Source organism: Trachypithecus francoisi, unplaced genomic scaffold, assembly GCF_009764315.1.
Source record: "Trachypithecus francoisi isolate TF-2019V2 unplaced genomic scaffold, Tfra_2.0 Lachesis_group2, whole genome shotgun sequence".
NCBI classification, from domain to species: domain Eukaryota; kingdom Metazoa; phylum Chordata; class Mammalia; order Primates; family Cercopithecidae; genus Trachypithecus; species Trachypithecus francoisi.
The window spans coordinates 83,041,443-83,059,298 of NW_022681465.1; the positions used below are offsets into that span (position 1 = coordinate 83,041,443).

The window sequence follows — 17,856 nt, forward strand, 5'->3', positions numbered from 1 at the left end:
GCAGGTGAGTAAGAGTTACGATCTTTAGAAATAACCATGAAAATATATTTTAAAAATAAGAAAATCATTTCTAAATTTTTTGTAATTCCTTCAGAGGCCATGCTTCTAAAAGGAAATGATTATGAAGGAAATTGTCTCTATAATGGTTAAATTCACTACTGGTTTTTAAATAAGGAAATATTTTTGTTTAAGTACAAGACAGAGTGACATTAGGTTTCCTGGAATTTATTAGGCCTTTGACTTTGCCAGTAATGTTATCTTTCATTCTTGGAAATTCACAATGAATGTTGAAGTATCTGAAAAGTCTTGCAGTTGAGATACAGCTTGGTAGTGATCTGAAAAGCATATGTATTAGCTACATATCAATTATAATCATTTTTTACCTAAGTAAATCCTGAGGTTTAACTTGTCTACACTTTCAGTTAAACCTCTGATTTTCTAATATTGATCTAGAAAATGATTTACTAGGAGATTCTCAATTATAGAGGAGTCCAGCTTTCACCTAGAGGAGGAGAATGTAGGAGCAATTGCTGGCTCCATATTAGAAAAACATTTTATTAGTTTGAGATAATTTTAGTGCCCAGGTATATACTTCCATAGTATATTTTGTCTATACATGCATTACATTTATTTACTGTCCTAACAGAGTAGAGTTGAGCAGAATATATGACTTAATAGTACTTATCATCTATTTTGTAGTACCAAGTTTAATTCCTTTTAATATTATTAGGATTAAGTTATATTAAGCTATCATACAAATACAAAATCTCAGTGGCCTAAAACAATAAATATCTATTTTTTGGACCATGCTACATATCTGTTCTGGTAAACTAGGGATTTTCTTCCACTTTGACTTCACCAAGTGATTGAGGCTGATGAAGAAGCCACAGAGTGGAAACTATCATTTTGACAATTCCATGTTTCTGCTTGAGAGTGACATAGATCACTCCCACACTTGTTTCTTTGCTAAAGTAAGTCACACACACATATGACATCAAGGGAACAGGGAAGCACACATTTCTCTTTTACTCAGAAGTTAAGAAGGACCAAATATTACTGAACAGTAGTAATGCTACCATATTAGCCCATATTTATGAGACTATATGCCAAATTAGAAAATAATTACTTAAAATAAAATAATAGATTTATTTAAAAACAAAACAAACAAACAAAAAAAACATGAGAAGACTAAAGATTGCACCTAGCCTATGCTGTGATTGTTTGGAAGAATGGCATTAAAATCCCCAAATGACAGCAGTAACCATTATATTACATATCACTAGAAGATTTTACTACAAAAATCTAGTATCACAGCATAGCAAATATTCCTATAAACTTTCTCTCCACAGATAAGGCATTCTGATTGCTTTGCATTTCCCCATAAAATCTATTTTTCAAACTTCGCACTGAGAAACACTTGTTACTTTGCAAAAGGCTTTACAAAACCTTCAACTTCCAATTCCTTAATTGATGAGATAAATGTAGTGGAGAGTCACAGGTAGTCCACAGAATTATTTAAATTTTCTGCCTTAAACGTATTGCAAGGATGATGACATGTTACAGGTTCTCATTAACTGTCTTCATAGTGTTATAAATTGATATCTGGCAAAGAGCAGTTTCTAATATACATGAATAATTTGAGAAGGATGGTGGAGATGGTATACTGATATGGCTGTACATACATAACTCATGAGCAGAAAAGATAAGGCCCAAATAATGCCTGATTTAGTTTGGTGATGCAAGATAAAGCCACTAAGATTTAGTCTACTAAGAGTGTGGAAAGTGTTCTAATATACAAAGAGGTTTGTTTGTTGAAGTTTTGAACTTTTAGAGACAGAATTCTTGGTGTTAATTTAGGCAAGCAGCACATCCCAAACCTACACTAGGACCTTGGTTAGCTGCATATTCTGGGGGAAGATTGCCACCTACTGGAACACCAGCACCATTCCCTCAGGTTTTATGGACGATGTAAATATGGCTCCTTTAAAATAACATACCTTCTCACATTTATTTCAACACAAACTCCTAGATATGAAATTAGTGTATTTTTCCTCCAAAGTAAGCTCAATATAACCTGCTCCAACAGTCAGCTGCTACTACTTCCTGTTCCAGATATCAGTCCTACAGTGCTTTGGGAGAATGATAGATGAAATTCTGGTTTTCTTAATTGCCAGATAGGCATCAGTTGATATCCTGCTTCAGTCAAACCCAGCTATTACCTGATAGATAACCATTCTAAACAAACAAACAAAAAAGCATGATATTTAAAAAATTTGACTGCTTAGAACACTTCTACTGTCTAAAAAATGTTCACCTTTGAAATATATTTTTGACCACATATTACAAGTTTGTGAACAAGAAAAATAATCCTACAATTTAAAACGTATTCATATAAGCAGCAAAATTGTTGGTGATTTGTCTAAGCAAATGGCCTACAGTCAAAATTATACTTTCCATTCCATTGTCACAGTGTGGACTTTTGTAACATAGCAAGGGATTTCAATGCCATCTTTTGGGTATTGAAGGAAGGGTGGGTTTGAGACCACTCCATCATCAATTTTAAAGGTAAAATTGTTGTGAATGTTATTGGGTTGATAAAACTTAATGGTTTATGAGAAGAGGATTTAAAGACACAGACCAGCAGCATGAAGAAGAGTAAACTGGAGGAGGAGATCCACAATAAGAGAGGTGACTGATAAGAGAAAATGAGATAGGAGTAAGGGATTAAGGATAGCTATTAGAAATTAAGGTAAAAAGCTGAGATAGTGTCTATGGAGGAGGCAATGTGATATAGAAAGAACAAAAGAGCAAAATCAAAACTTCGGAATTGCATAGACCTGGGTCATCAGCAGGTCTGCTTCAACTGCTACAAGCTGGGAATAACAGTTTCCCCATACTTTTACTTCTATTAAGTTAAAGAGTATCTATGAAACACGGAAGCTCTTGAAAGATAGAGTAAACATTTCTCATTTCAATAACAAGTTTAAAAGAAAAATACAAAATTAATAAAGATGAAAAGAAAGGTCAATACAAAAAAACTTTGGAAAGAAGAGCTGAGATGAAAAGAATTAAAATGGCAATAGCGATAAGAAAAATCAGATATTGATAAGAAAATTGATGGGATAATAAAAACAGTAATTGTTCAACACGATGCCAATACTATCAAAAGAAAGTAAAATATGCAGGCAGACAACACTTGCGTTGATCAAACCACACCAAATAACCAATTTAGCTAGTCGCATGACTTTCTATCCATGTGAAAGTAATTTCCATTTATCAGCTGTAAATTTTTAACTCCCCTATCTTTGAGCTACACTTTGACTTTTCAACGACTTTCTGGACATTTCAGTTTAAATACTTCACCAAAATCTTCAAATGCGAATGTCAATAATGAAATTTTGTTATTTTCATTATTAAACTTGACCCTTTCTCCCTGATTCTTTTACTTGATAATTAGCATCACCATTCTCCCAGGACAGTAGCCACTTAATTTAGTACTTCTACTTTTCCTCTTTTTCTCTCTTCACCTTTCCCATGTGCTATATTTATGGTGGTGATAATGATGAAAACTAGAATGTATATATTATTTTAGAATTTATCCAACATTATTTAAACTTTTCCTAAAGATTCTTCTGATGAATCTATTTCTCTATATCTGTTTGAATTTTTTTCCTTAAAATAAATTATATGCTTCTTAACATGTCAAGACCTTCCATGATCTTATACAACTTGGTTTTTAGATTAATTCTCTTTATATCTTTTCAATATCCTGTTCCAACCTGTTTTTTCTCCAAGATAACTGGTTAAGTCTTTCTCCCTGTGTACTGAAAGCTCATTCATATTTCAATACCCTGATTTGATGCTATTTTCTCTATGATCACTTCCCCAGTAGCAGGTCAGCCACCCAGAAGTTGCCAGATGCCAGTTTCTTCTACCACTCAGAACATTACTAGAATTAACTAGAATTGTTTCTGACTAAATGGATACATATACACACACATATACATTCTCAATTACTCATAGTGATTTAAATTTAATGTTATTAAGAAATTCATTACATTGCTCCTTTGAGGCCAAATAATACATAGTGTATCTCTGCTTATTTGAAATTAGTGATCTATTTTATAATAGAGATGTTAAGTCTTCCCAAGTTAGCTATCTATTTAGAGCAGGAATTAAAATAAATAAAAAAAATAAATAAAGAGGCAATAAGGACCACATAGAATTGGTTAACTGTTTTTTTTGTTTGTTTGTTTTATTTTGTTTTGTTTTTAATTTATTTCAGAACAGTGACTCTTCATTGGCCAGTGGAAGAAATTGGTAAGTGAATTTATTTCTGTATGTAATATTTATGAATAGAAAAAACATTTTCTGCCTGTATCCACTGAGTAAATACTGAACAAATAATTAATATGTTTTGAAAGACCTTGGCTATATTAGACTTTTTAATGTTTAGATTCCTCTGAGTTTATGTTTCTTATGATATTTACTCTTGCTTTTTTTTTGTTTGTTTGTTTTGTTTTGTTTTTAGAGTTTATCATGGGTTTTTCTTTTTCCGTAAGTCCCAGGAAGGCAGATTTTCTATCTTAGATAACACTGTGCTAGAACAAAAACATGAACAGTTGAGAAGTGGAAGTCAAGAACAATACTCTCCATGTTAGTTTCGGGGCACAAAGCCTAGTAAAAATTGGCATTTTGTCTTATGGTTATCATTGGTGATATAGATGAAATGAGTTATGAAAACTTAATAATTAATTTGAATTTTAGGTTATTACAATAACACTAATGACATAAAATACTCAGGACTTCTTACACACACATAAACACACAAAAAATCAGATTTAACAGTAGAAATAAGCTCAGTCTGTTTACTCAGTAAAGACTATTGTGTTCATAAATGCAAGTGTTAAAAAACGAATGTACCCTCAAAGCAGCTGTATGAGTTTTTTAGTATTTTTTTCTGAATATTAGATTTATAAAAACCATGTCTCAGCTGCTACCTTTCAACAATTTTATCCTGAGGCAATAAATAATTCAATGTGCTAATTTGACAGATGACTCTCCAGGAGCCTCCTACCATTACTAGCATCATTAGGCCATAATATGCGTGACGAGGACGGGCCATTCAGCAAATGTCCTTCACTTGTTTACCCCTAAAGAGCTGTACTCTGCACAATTAACTAATGAAGCATTATGGGCCTTTTTTTTTTTTTTTTCTTCCCTGCTATTTCAATATATCAATGCAGAGAGTCGAGGGAAAATACAGTCTGTTTTCTTTTGCTAGATCAGTATTTATGGGACGGTTAAGACTGCACTGTAGCTCCCAGATGAATAAGGTGAAAATAATAAGATGGTCAAAATGGATCATCGCCATCATTACTATTGCTTCCTCTTCTTTCCATGATTTGTGAAAAAAATGTAAAAGGAATTTGGTGTTGAAATGCAAAAACAAAACAAAAAATACCCAAATCAGTGCTCAAATTTTCTGCTTAATATTTGCTGATTATGAAGAATTTGTACAGTCTTCATCAAGTTAGGTAATTTTATGTTCACCTAAAACCTTGACCACATGTGAATTTTCTCATATTTCTATTCAAGTTTAAAATTAAATTCCAGTTAAAAAGTTTTGAAATAAGAGTGTGAATATGGGCTTTGGTGCGTATGAATCTCCTCTTACGGTCCAATTCAACAAAGCACGTGCCTAAAAAGGTTCAAATGAAGTCACTAAGTCCACATCTAAACAGTTTCATCCTGCAAAATTGGGTTAAACAAAGCAATATCATCTGACTAGACTGCTGTTATTGTTTCAATGAATTATTTAATTGCCAAGACATTTTGTTGCTCAGAAAAAGTGTCTTAAGGTAAAAGTGAGTTTAGGGACCCCTTTCTTGCATTTACAGAGTGTATTATAAGTTCTTAGTTTAAAAATTATCACATCTTTTACCATTTCTAGTATTGTTTTGTGCTTTAGAGTGAAAAAAAAACTCTGCTCGAATCATGTCAATTGACATAATAGTTGATATATCCTAGGAAAAGGACAGTTACATTTTTCTCTTTCCAATCTTCATTCAGACCCACAATGATGTAGATGCTATTTCCAAGAGGTAAAAGTCACAACTATTCTTCTTAGATGTAAACTATTTTATCCAGTTGGAAATATAGTTTCAACGATAATTATTATCATGGTTCTTTTTCCCCAAAGAAACTAATAATACATAATAAGCATTGTGATATTAATAATAATAAAATAGCTATTTATTAATAGCTAATTTATTAAGTGCCAGTTTAATCTGAGTCCTTTGTTACATGCATGACAAACATGAAAAAATGGTATGAAGGGCTTGTTGGTTCTTTTATGTACTTTGAGGCTAGAAAAATTTTCACATTAAAAGAGAAAGAGAACCATTATATTTTAAGAGTTCTGTAGACAAATTCTGGTAGATTATCAATATCCTGTCACCTTTATGGGAATTCTCAAAATCACTACTACTATATACTATATATTTCCTTATACTATTCCACTTGAACAATCAATCTATTCATTTCTTCTCTCAGTAAAATCAATTTTAAACATGCTAAATCAGTAATGAGCAAATTTAGTGGAAAAACAATTTAAACCCTTTTTAAATATAAATGTTCCCAGTGGTCTTACTATAACCTGGTGAAAATCTGATATTTCTGATATTTTGTATTTAAAACATTGAGTGCTGTTAACGTTTTTAGGTATTTGCTTTTCAATCCACATATAAAAGTGGAATAAAATTAGTAGAGCATGTAAAATGTATTTTTTCAAAATGTACTTACAAATGGAAAAGACTACTTGAATGCCAAGGAAAGCAGTAGTTTCTTTGCTTTTATATTGTAGAGAACGCCATGCATCATCTCTATGGAACATCCTATCCATAAAAATCTGAGGAACATTTGTAAGAAGTGGGAACATTTCCAAAAAACCATGCTGGAGGAATTTCACAAGACTGAGTATATTTAACACAAAATTTCTTTAGAAAACATAAAAATCACCTTTTTGTACCCATTCTTTTCTTTTCCTTACTTTCCGCGATCATCCTTTACATATGAAACCTTCCATATGGTTTGTTTAAATTCTTCAACTGTAATGAAAAATTATTATCATAAAGGTCCAATACATACTTCAAATTACTATTGCTATTTGAACTATGTATTGGACATTTTGGTTTGGTATTTGTAACTCAGATACTTTATTAAGCAGAAAAGAGATCAAAATATGGAATACTTTGTTGAATAATTAAATGCTTTGTAAATACAGAATAGACAACTTCATTTTAAATATTCCATTATTTTATCCAAAAGAGCTATCTAGCAAAAATAATATGGGTCAGAATATTATATAATTAATACAATTACATGAACAATTTTAGGATTTTGGCATTTGAAATGTGCCAAGTATCGCTAACAAGCACTGAAAATTACTTACAAATACTGCATATTAAAGAATATTTAAAAATGCAATTTCCATAACACAAAAGCTATAAATCAGTACTCGATGAGATTCAAAAATTACAAGTACTAAAACAAATGTATATCATTTCCATATAAATTTATCTATAATCAACAACATTTAACCAAAATTATCTAAAATTTTATATTTCTTCTAATGAAATGTGTTCCTGCTTTGTGTAAGAAAAAATTAATATCTACATGTTGTATTTTTCTAGAGCTTTGCTCATTCTTATGTAGTAATTTTCTTTTTTTAGTGTGACTTTGCTAAAAATTCAATAATGTACCATTAAAAAAATAATACTTATACTAAATACATCCAAGAGAGGCACTCTCCCATACATATGCCACTTAACTGTAGGCTCACAGTTCATCGGAGACATTTCTGTTTATTTTGATATCTTTTGTTAAAGAAATCCACAGTAACAATGATGACCAGACAAAGAGAGGAAAAAAAAAGCCATTCATCCATTCATGGGTAATTGAATTCCCTCATATTTCATAAACAGACTGCCTATCTGTAGGGTTGTGTTTTATTTCAATAACTTTCTTTAAAATGCTTTTCCTTATAAGATGGGGAATTACAGTAATGTTTAAGAACTCAAGGTCAAAACAGTTTTTAAGTTAGTTTATTTGATGGATGCATTGCTGTGAGAGGAATCACCCCCTCCCTTTACTCTCCCCTCTCCCCTACAAATTGCCTTTAGACTGGATGTTTATTGCCCAATGTAAAGAACAAAACAGGGAAGTAATTAAACCTAGAATTGCCTGCTGGTGCTTATGATAGTCAGGCCATGGGCCTAAGCCTAAGAGTCTACCCAAATCTGCAAAGAAGGAGCTTTGGTTCTGAAACAAAGCCAAGCAGCAAGACATCATTACTGTTAATTACCTGATAAACAAAAAAGACTTGGTGTTGTGGCAAAACACCAAACTCAGTGTGGCAGCTGATGCTGTAAAAGACAGTTGGCCTTACTTTGTCCTGTTGAGCATTGTACTGTGAGATGATCCACCTCCATAAAGAGCTCAAGTAATTATACTCCAACAACTGTGTTTATACGCTCTGTACTCACTATTGTGCTCTACTAACAACAAACAACCTGTCCTCTGGAAACAGGTGGCATCTGCTAAACATCAAATAGAAGAGAAAAAAACATGCTCTCAAATGGAAATTTATTAATTGATAAGCCAGAGGACAAAGTACGTGAAAGCAGGTGAAAAATATGGAAGTACATTGTTTAGGTCCCTTATTAAATAAATGTGAACTAAATAAAATATGAGATATATTTCTCAAAATAATCATTGGCTTTTGTGACCTACCTTGGAATATAATAGGACAAAAGAAATATTTTAATAAGAATGTTATTTATACATTGATATTTATATTACATATATGATATGTATATATGTATTTTCATTTTGTTTTTATATTTTGTCATTACAATTTTCATTGATTATGAATGAAAATCAACAAAAAAAAGTAGTTAAATGGAGTGGAGTGGCAGACACGATTATGTCAAGCTCAGATGAGATTGTGTCATAGAATCCTATGTCCATACAATTGCAGGACATGGAGTTAATCAAGTGGATTTGGGTGCCTTTGGGAGAGTGATGTAGCATTAATGGTACCATCAGATAGATCTGGTTAGCTTCTTGCCACCTGGGGCATGGCCTTAGGTGAGTTAGATTTCTAGAATCAATTTCTTCATATGTAAAACAAAGTTAATCATATGTTTCTCTCAGCATTGGTGTGAGGAGTCACAGATGTAATGTATACGTTCATTTAACATAGTGCCTAACGCATCCAAGGCTTTCAGTAAATAGTGGTTTTCTAGCCAATTGGAATAAATTAGTCATATTTGAGGCAACTGGCTATTTAAGACAACTAAGAAACACAGAGTGGGCCGAATCATAGTTGATTTGGTAAGTATGGGCAGGTAAACAAGTCATATTCTCCACCAGTAAATACCCTATCAGCTAAGGCAAGAACACTGAAAAGCTCTGAGGCCCAGAATCTTCACCGCTTCAGTCATTCCTCATGTGCTTTACAGGATAATGGGATGGTTAAAAGTAGTGAATTTTGATTTCAGAATGACCTACATTCAAGTCCATGCTTTGTGGGTTGCTATTTCTGTGTGCCTTGAAAGATGACTTAAAATTCATAACTCATGTTCTTCACCTAAAAAGTGATATGTACAGGTCTAATCTCTTTAGAACATGAACTACCTAAATTTGATTCACAGTTTCACGATTTACTTAGTTACTTATCATATCTCTGATTTAGCATCCTCACCTTACACTGAGAACAAATATTATAACTACTTTATAGGACTGTTAGGAAAAATGAGTAACTCACTAGCCCTTAAAATGGTGCTTGGAACATAAGAAATCTGTGCTATAATGTGCTTTTATTACCAGCTATTTAGGAATTTTTGAGCTGCTTTTGAGACCTTACCTACTTGTGATAGTAAATATTATTCGTAGTAATCCCTACCTGTGCATGGATGCCACCACGTAGCATGCTCTCAATCCTCCACGTACTTTTCTGAGAGACTTTGCAGTTTACCTTCATGTTTACTTACAAGACAATGTCACCAGTATGCCCACTACAATTACCACATGACGCTCCCCATGTACTTTCCCTCCTGCTTTGGCTCACCCTATTTTATATAAAGTCTTGACAAAGTAACTTGAAAGGGCTTCTCTGTTGCCACTGCTATTATAAAATCTCAAGGGTCTGTCATTCAAGGCTCTGCAAGTGTCCTGTTCTTGTAGTGAGTTTCTAGCAGACATGGAGAAAAAGATACCTCCTTAATTCTCTGTCACACTTTGTCATCTGGACCTACAACACTCCTCATGCCCGTAACTCTTTATGTCCATAAGAGCTCTTGTGAAATCAGCTCCCAACTCCCACTTCCCTAGGCCTCCAGTCCAGCCCACTCTCAGAAGGGAATAAAGCCCAAGATCATCCTGTTCACTGCCACGGGCTCCCCACCACATGCTTCAGGCTTGTAATGACATCATGCTTAGTGGGTGAAAAATGAAAAATTTATTATTGTTACTTATGTGTCCTCTCATGTAGGCCAGCATAATTATTTTTTAATTTGGAATTCATGGAAGTTAATCAAACTGAATTTGCATATTTGAAGCCTCACAGACTGATTATTTCTGAAGAACCATATGCCAGTGGCTGTAAAATTCTGCTCCTTTGTTATACAGTCAAATGTCTTGCTTACCTTTCATGATAAAAGAATTAGTCTGACACAGCACTCTATTCACTACTATACTGTTGAATAGTAAACTTTTCTGAGCTTTTTATGACTGCCAATAATTTACATAAATAACAAGAGCATTGAAGTGCACACACTGCAGTTCTAGGGTAATGAAAGAACCATTACATTTAGCTTAGTAAGTAAGCATCCTGAATAAAATCCACCAAGAAATCACTAAAATAACAACACACAGATTGTTCTTTATATTTTTGTGTATGTTAGCTCATGTAATTCTAAATTCAGAAGTAATAATTCAAATTCAAATTCTAAAAGGTGTGTATTCTGAAGTTGCCATCATCACTTGCTTAAGAACAATCACAAGCTTTAAGTAAGTTGTTTAAAATTTCTACATCTCTTAGCAGTAACTTCTATCCACTATTCAAAAAGGGGCTTTTCTATGTATTTTCTACCATAGAAACTTTTTGCTACAGTGTGTATGCATACATGATATTACAATAAAACATGTGCCAAATAATATTAATACATTGTAAATTTTGATTAAAATGGTCATTATATTAGTATTTATATGCATTTATATGTTAAACAGAGGACCTAAATGACTTGTTTTAAAATGGGAAAAGTAAAGGTGTTATTCAGGTAATATAAGTGAATTTTCAAGTGTTAATGAAAAGTTGAAAATGTCACTAAAGTGCCAAGATGCTTAAGATGTATGTTTGGAATAGAACAATGGAACCTTGTAGGTCTTGCAAAGCCAGTCTGTAAAATTGAGGTAGATGACGCTGAGTGATTACAGCCAGCCCACCAACCTTGAGCAATACTTCACCAAGACATAGATTATGAAGGCATATTCCTTACTTTCTAATGTCACCTGCACAATATTTTCATCAGTGAATGCAAAGCTATTGCCATTTTCGTCTTTCTCTCACTATACAGTTTACTCATGTTCTCCAAAATACACTGTCTCCTTAAGAAAGTTTTATAGTATTTATAATAATAAAGCACTTGGAAATAGAATAGAAGCTACTTTCTTTATAAGTATTGGTATTATTTAAATCCTAAGCAGGAACTTGGGATTGATATATTCAAAAATCAAACCAAAATTGTGATTTAATATTAACTATTTTTAAAGATTATCATCTAAGATATAGTTGTTCTAAATTTCAACAATTTTAAATATTTTTTATTAACTTAATACATATATTGAAGAGGGCAGGCATTTTTTACACTAACCAAGTTATTTATGCTGACTTATCAAATATTTACTGCTGTTTTTGTTATATGCCTCATTCTATTTGTGTTAAATGACCTTTAGTCTCTAGTCTAAAGCAATAAAGTGAATGCTTCCTGTCCTATCGATTAGGAAAGGCCTATTTTCACACTAATAAAATGGGAAGCCTCGTTTAATAAAATACTTTTTTCTGCCAGTGGCCATAGGTGAACTGGAGACTTGACAATGCTGGCAAAGGGCAACTGAGAGGACAGAGGTCAACTCTGCGGTAAATCAACTTCCAGGAACAAATCACTGGACACTATAAAAATCAAAAGTGGTTCTTTAAGAGACCAACTTGACCCTCCTTAACCAGAAAATAACATCTGACCTGGCAGTGAAATTTATCACAACATTTCAATTAAAACTTGGCAGGCACACTAGCAGCTTACTGTTCTTCTACAGTTGACCTTATTATAGAAAAAAAACAGAGACAGGAGGGGGAAAATGGATATTCTTGATTCATATTACATAACAAATATAATCTGCACAGTAAGATTTTATCAGTTACATGAAGCTTTCTAGAAGCTAGATTAATATGTTATGAGTGAGTAAAATACAACTTTGCGTAAATTATTTGCTGTTCAATTGTTTCAGATATCTGATTTTTTTTATGATATTAAAAAACAGCCTGTCAATGTTATCAGTTAAGCAATAACCTGAAGGTGTTATATTTTACATAAAAGTACATATCTGGAGTTTGGCAGGGCAAAAAACATTCTTAAGTATCCTCCTTTTTAATTTATTTTTGCAATCATCTATGTATTTATATTCTAGATTTCAAGTAACTTAATCATGATTTTCCTCTCACTTCTACCAAACACAAGTGTGATAAAAATCAAGAAAAAAATGTGTCTTATACATGCCAGTCCTTTTGGGTACGGTAATTATGATCTTAAAACCAAGTATTAAAGTACAATATTTAAAAATGAGTTTTGAATCTAAATGACATGTATTGTCTCAGCAGTTCTTATCACAATGGAAGCACTAAGAAAATGTGAATAGATTAACTCAAATGGCATCACATTTTTGACCACAAAGGGCCTTTATAAAAATGTTAAAATCTGAAGTTATCTGGGCGCAGTGGCTCATGCCTATAACCCCAGCACTTGGGGAAGCTGAGGCAGGAGGATTGCTTGAGCCCAGGAGACTGAGGCTGCAGTGAGCAGTGATGATACCACTGCACTCCAAACTAGACAACAGAGTGAGAACCTGTTTCAAAAAAAAAATCTGAAATCATATAAAAAGTTTGTTACTTCCCTTGAATTATTTCACTGCACATTGTGGCTCACATGTATGATAAAAGAGTAATAGGAGACAGGGACATTGGCCTCTCCTTTGCCAATGGTTAACTTTGTGGCTCTTCAAAGGCATATCATCGTACCTTTCTCAGTGGCAGAACAAGATGGCAGAAATAGATAATTTTAAAGATTGTTATTTTATCATTAAATGGCTATAATATCTAAACTTTTCAAATAATAATAATGCAATGCAAACAAGTTACAGAATCAGGATAAAGCTTAGGATTTTATGACTTTTAGGAATTAGAAACATTTAAATGTATAGGTTTTGGTAATACTTTGGAAAAAAAGATACCATGCACATGTTGCCTACTCTATGCAGGCAAAAAATTCTAAAATCAAAGAGATGATGGGGCTACTACTGTTGAGGTAACAGAGGCCAAACATGAGGGAAGTAGGTAAGGTAATGGTATTATTATGATTAGATAGCTATAGATTTTTATTTATATATTTATAATCATTGTATCTATTTAATATTAATCATAACATTAAAATATGTAAATATAATCTAGATCATTCAGTTAGTGACCTTATGATAGATGTTGGTGTTTGTGTTAATAATTTCATTTTTAATCAAATTGGAATTTATCAGTATTCTTTAATAACCACAGGCTCTAAAGTAAAGACCTGAGATAGTGGTATACATGAGGGATTAAGGCCAAACAATAACACAACACTGCAAATGAAAGTTTCACAAAAAATCAAATAAAGCAAAGTCAGGGGCGGGAGGAATCACAGCAACAGAGGACTTACTATAAAATAGTGATGAAAGGAAACTGCAGTGAGAATATTCCCTTGCAAAGTGCTTATGTAATTGGTTTCAGTAAAACATTTTTCATTATTGCATTCATATTTATGTTTGAATTGTATTAGAATTTGACTTTGTTTTTCATTTGTAGTAACTTTTTGCATAATGAAAGCTAACTCAAAGAAGGAGAGGGTGATACAACCCTGAGAGGTTATGTCAGTGTGCAAGGGCTGGGAAAGCGTGTTTTCAAGGTAAATGGAGTAGCCAGATGAAGACTCAAGGAAAGATAGAACTTAGAGTAGTCTCTAAAGAAGAACTGGTAGCTGGGCAGAGAGACAAAGGTGCTGTCTGCCTGAGATGAAATTGGAGATTGTTGGCAATGTTTAAATGTTCTTTGCAACTTTTGTGTCATGTCTTTATTATGGTTTTAAATTACTCAAATACTTAAAATAGAAATTTAAAGGAACTATTTACAACTTACATGTTAATGTTAATAAATATGTTTATATTCTCAATTCAGAATGTTGCCAATCACTATATTGCTGAAAGGATTCTCCTAGGATGAAGCAACCATAAACGTTCCGTGCTCAGAATTCCCCTCAAAAGAACCTTCGGCAGAAAGCAAATTTAGCTGACAGCTTTCAGCTGCCACCATTTTTGATTCATCAAGGTAGTCATCCAGGGCCACATTTACCTTGCATTGCTCTCATCCACCAATTGAATATACTTTGCATATATTATATTTGCAGTAATCTTGAAAAATTAAAGATAATTATTTAAATGTTTAATATTATATACTATGCACATTTATGAAGAAATTTGGTGACAGGGAGCTTACCAAAAAATGTATAATTTACTATCAAATGTTTACCACAAAACACAATAAATCATAAATCTTTATGGTAGATGATCTATAGCTTTTAAAAAGTTCCAAATTGCTGGAAAAAAATTGTCTTTTGAATTTTCTTACAGTATTTTTTTCTGTGTATGTCATCTAAAGAGATGGTTCACAAAGGCTATAACAGAAACTGTAATTAATAATATTTATATTTAAAAAGTAAAGATGGAGAATGAGAAATATTTTCACATTTTATATTCAGTAAATATTTTTATAACAAACTGCATTACCTTTGCATTTAGAAAAAAATTATAAAAGTCAGGCCCTAAAATTTCTGAGTTCTCCATATGTTTACTTTTATACTATTGGTTTTATGAAATAAGTGCCATAGTTATATATTAAAATTATAATTATATAATTACATGATAAACATCGTATTTATACATAAAATATGTTAGAATTAATATGTTCAACATTTCAAATCCCTATAATTTTCTTGACCAGAAAACTGGCTCAGAAAATCAATTGTATTTCCCAAGTTCATGTGTGTACCTTTTGACAGAGCCAGCACTAGAAACCCTGTCTTTTGACTCAGTCAATCTATTAGACAAAAGTCTTTTAATGAGTGTATTCTATATACTATTCTACAGTAGATGCTAAGGATACAACTGTAAGCAAGGCAAATGCTATCTTTGCCTCCATGGGACTTACATTCTATCACAGAAGATAAATATAATCAAATAATTAGAAGTTTTGAGAGATATGCTTAATAGATATCGAATGATTTAGAAATATGGTAACAGGGTTTCCTAATCTAGTTAGAGGGACTGGGAAAGGCTTTCCTATGGAGGTGTCATTTGGGTTAAAATATGGATGGTTTATTTTTATATTTAGTTTTTTTTTTTTTTTTTTTTTTTTTTGAGGCAGAGTCTTGCTCTGTCGCCCAGGCTAGAGTGCAGTGGCTGGATCTCAGCTCACTGCAAGCCCCGCCTCCCGGGTTCCCGCCATTCTCCTGCCTCAGCCTCCCAAGTAGCTGGGACTACAGGCGCCCGCCACCTCGCCCAGCTAGTTTTTTGTATTTTTAGTAGAGACGGGGTTTCACTGTGTTCGCCAGGATGGTCTCGATCTCCTGACCTTGTGATCCGCCCGTCTCGGCCTCCCAAAGTGCTGGGATTACAGGCTTGAGCCACCGCGCCCGGCCTTTTTTTTTTTTTAACTTGACTATCTTGTCCTACGCCATGTAGCAGGTTGTGCTAAAGTGGCAATTGCATGCATGTTTCAAACCATTATTCTCAGTGCCTACTTACCAGGCACTGAACATTCCCTTTACATCTAGTATTTACTATTGCATTATGCGGGGAATCATGTCTATCAACATCATCAGCAATATTTCAGCCATAGCACTTATCAAGCAGGAAAACACTCTCTGCTGAATGCCCTGTGTTTTCACCTGAATTATTTCTGAACCAAACTGGGTCCTTTATATGTAGAATCTCTTTTATCCTTATATAGAAAATTACTGTTGAAATGAGATTAAAGTATTTTAATATGTGGTAATATTAGAGATATAAATTGAGCAATTATGAAATAAATGTGATAAACTTTCTATTGATAGTGATGCATTTAGTTTTCATTTCTGCTATAACAAATTACCCCAAACTTACTGGCTTAAGCACTACAAGTTTTTTTTTTATAGTTTTCCAGGTCAGAAGTTCAACATAGGTCTCACTAAGCTAAGTTCAAGTTGTGCACAGGACTGCCTTTGTTTCTGGAAATTCTGGAGAAGAATCCATTTCCCTTCTACTGCAAATTTATAGAAGCTCCCCACATTCTTTGGCTCATGTCCTGCTTCCTCTTTCTGCAAAGCCAACAACATTATTGTATCTTTCCAACTACTCTTCCATGGCCACATCTTCCTCTGACCACAGCTGGGAAAGATTCTTCCCTTTTAAAGACTTAAAATCATTATACTGAGCCCACTAGATAATTGAGGATAATCCTCCCTTTTTAAAGTCTTCAATTTAATTACATTAGCCATATCCTTTCTGACATGTAAGGTAACATATTGTCAGGTTCCATGGATTAGGATGTGGATATCTTTTGTGGGGAGAGGGCAAGCATTATTTTGTTTACTTCAGGTTGAATATTATGCTTAATCTTTCATGTTCAGCTACTTGGTGAAAATAAATGAAAATTTAATTTGTAGAGAAGAGAAAAAATAGATTAAATATTAGTATACCACAAGTATTTTAAATCCTCCCTTTAGAAATATCTTCATTCAAAATTTGTAAAACTTGTCATGAAGCTCAAACTGTAAACCTTCAGTAGCGTCCATAAAACATGGTTGGCAAATGGCCAGCCTATTATATTTGAAATTACAGAGCTATGATACAAAACTGATAGTAATAACTTCTCTTTTGTAGTAGCAGAAATAAAACTGATAATACCAACCGTATCACATAGTTTTGTACATCTCAGAAATCTATAAACATTGTAAATATAAAATAATATATAATTCTAAATCACATTTTTAAATGCTGTAGCGTAGGACTAACAATGATGGGCTGGCCCTACCTTGAAAATTGTCAAAATTCACAAGGTTTCTCATGAAGATATTTTCCCTTTGGTTTGTTATCAAGTCATGTCAAAGTGGTGCAGGTAAAATACACCAGGCATGGAGACTGGGGAGCAGAAGCAATTTTCCGATTCTTCCCATGTTCCTCATGAAGTCGAGCCTGAAGTTAAAGGGGGAAAGCAACCTGAATGGAGAGAAAAACTCTCCAAGTCAGAAAGAAAAGATCAAAGTGACCTTTGTCCTTTGTACCTTTAGGATGGAAAATGAACAATGTCATCACTCAAGGGGGTTCCTAATATCTTTGCATTCCATTTATATCATTTTTAGTTTGTTTCATGTTTGATTTTCCGTTGGGCCCATTAAGGGCCTATTATTGTCTACCATAATTTTAACTTACATTTAAATAAAAAATGGTCCTTAA

At 33.1% G+C, this 17,856-nt stretch overlaps 1 long non-coding RNA gene across 1 annotated transcript in view; it reads left to right on the forward strand.

The window, feature by feature from the left end:
- Positions 1-2,525: 2,525 nt before the first annotated feature.
- LOC117064486 overlaps positions 2,526-17,856 on the forward strand; it is a 34,786-nt gene continuing 19,455 nt past the window's right edge. Inside the window, exons 1-3 of the long non-coding RNA XR_004429490.1 lie at positions 2,526-2,565; positions 4,286-4,320; positions 6,073-6,104. This is a non-coding gene — a long non-coding RNA (uncharacterized LOC117064486). The remainder of the gene's footprint in view (positions 2,566-4,285; positions 4,321-6,072; positions 6,105-17,856) is intronic.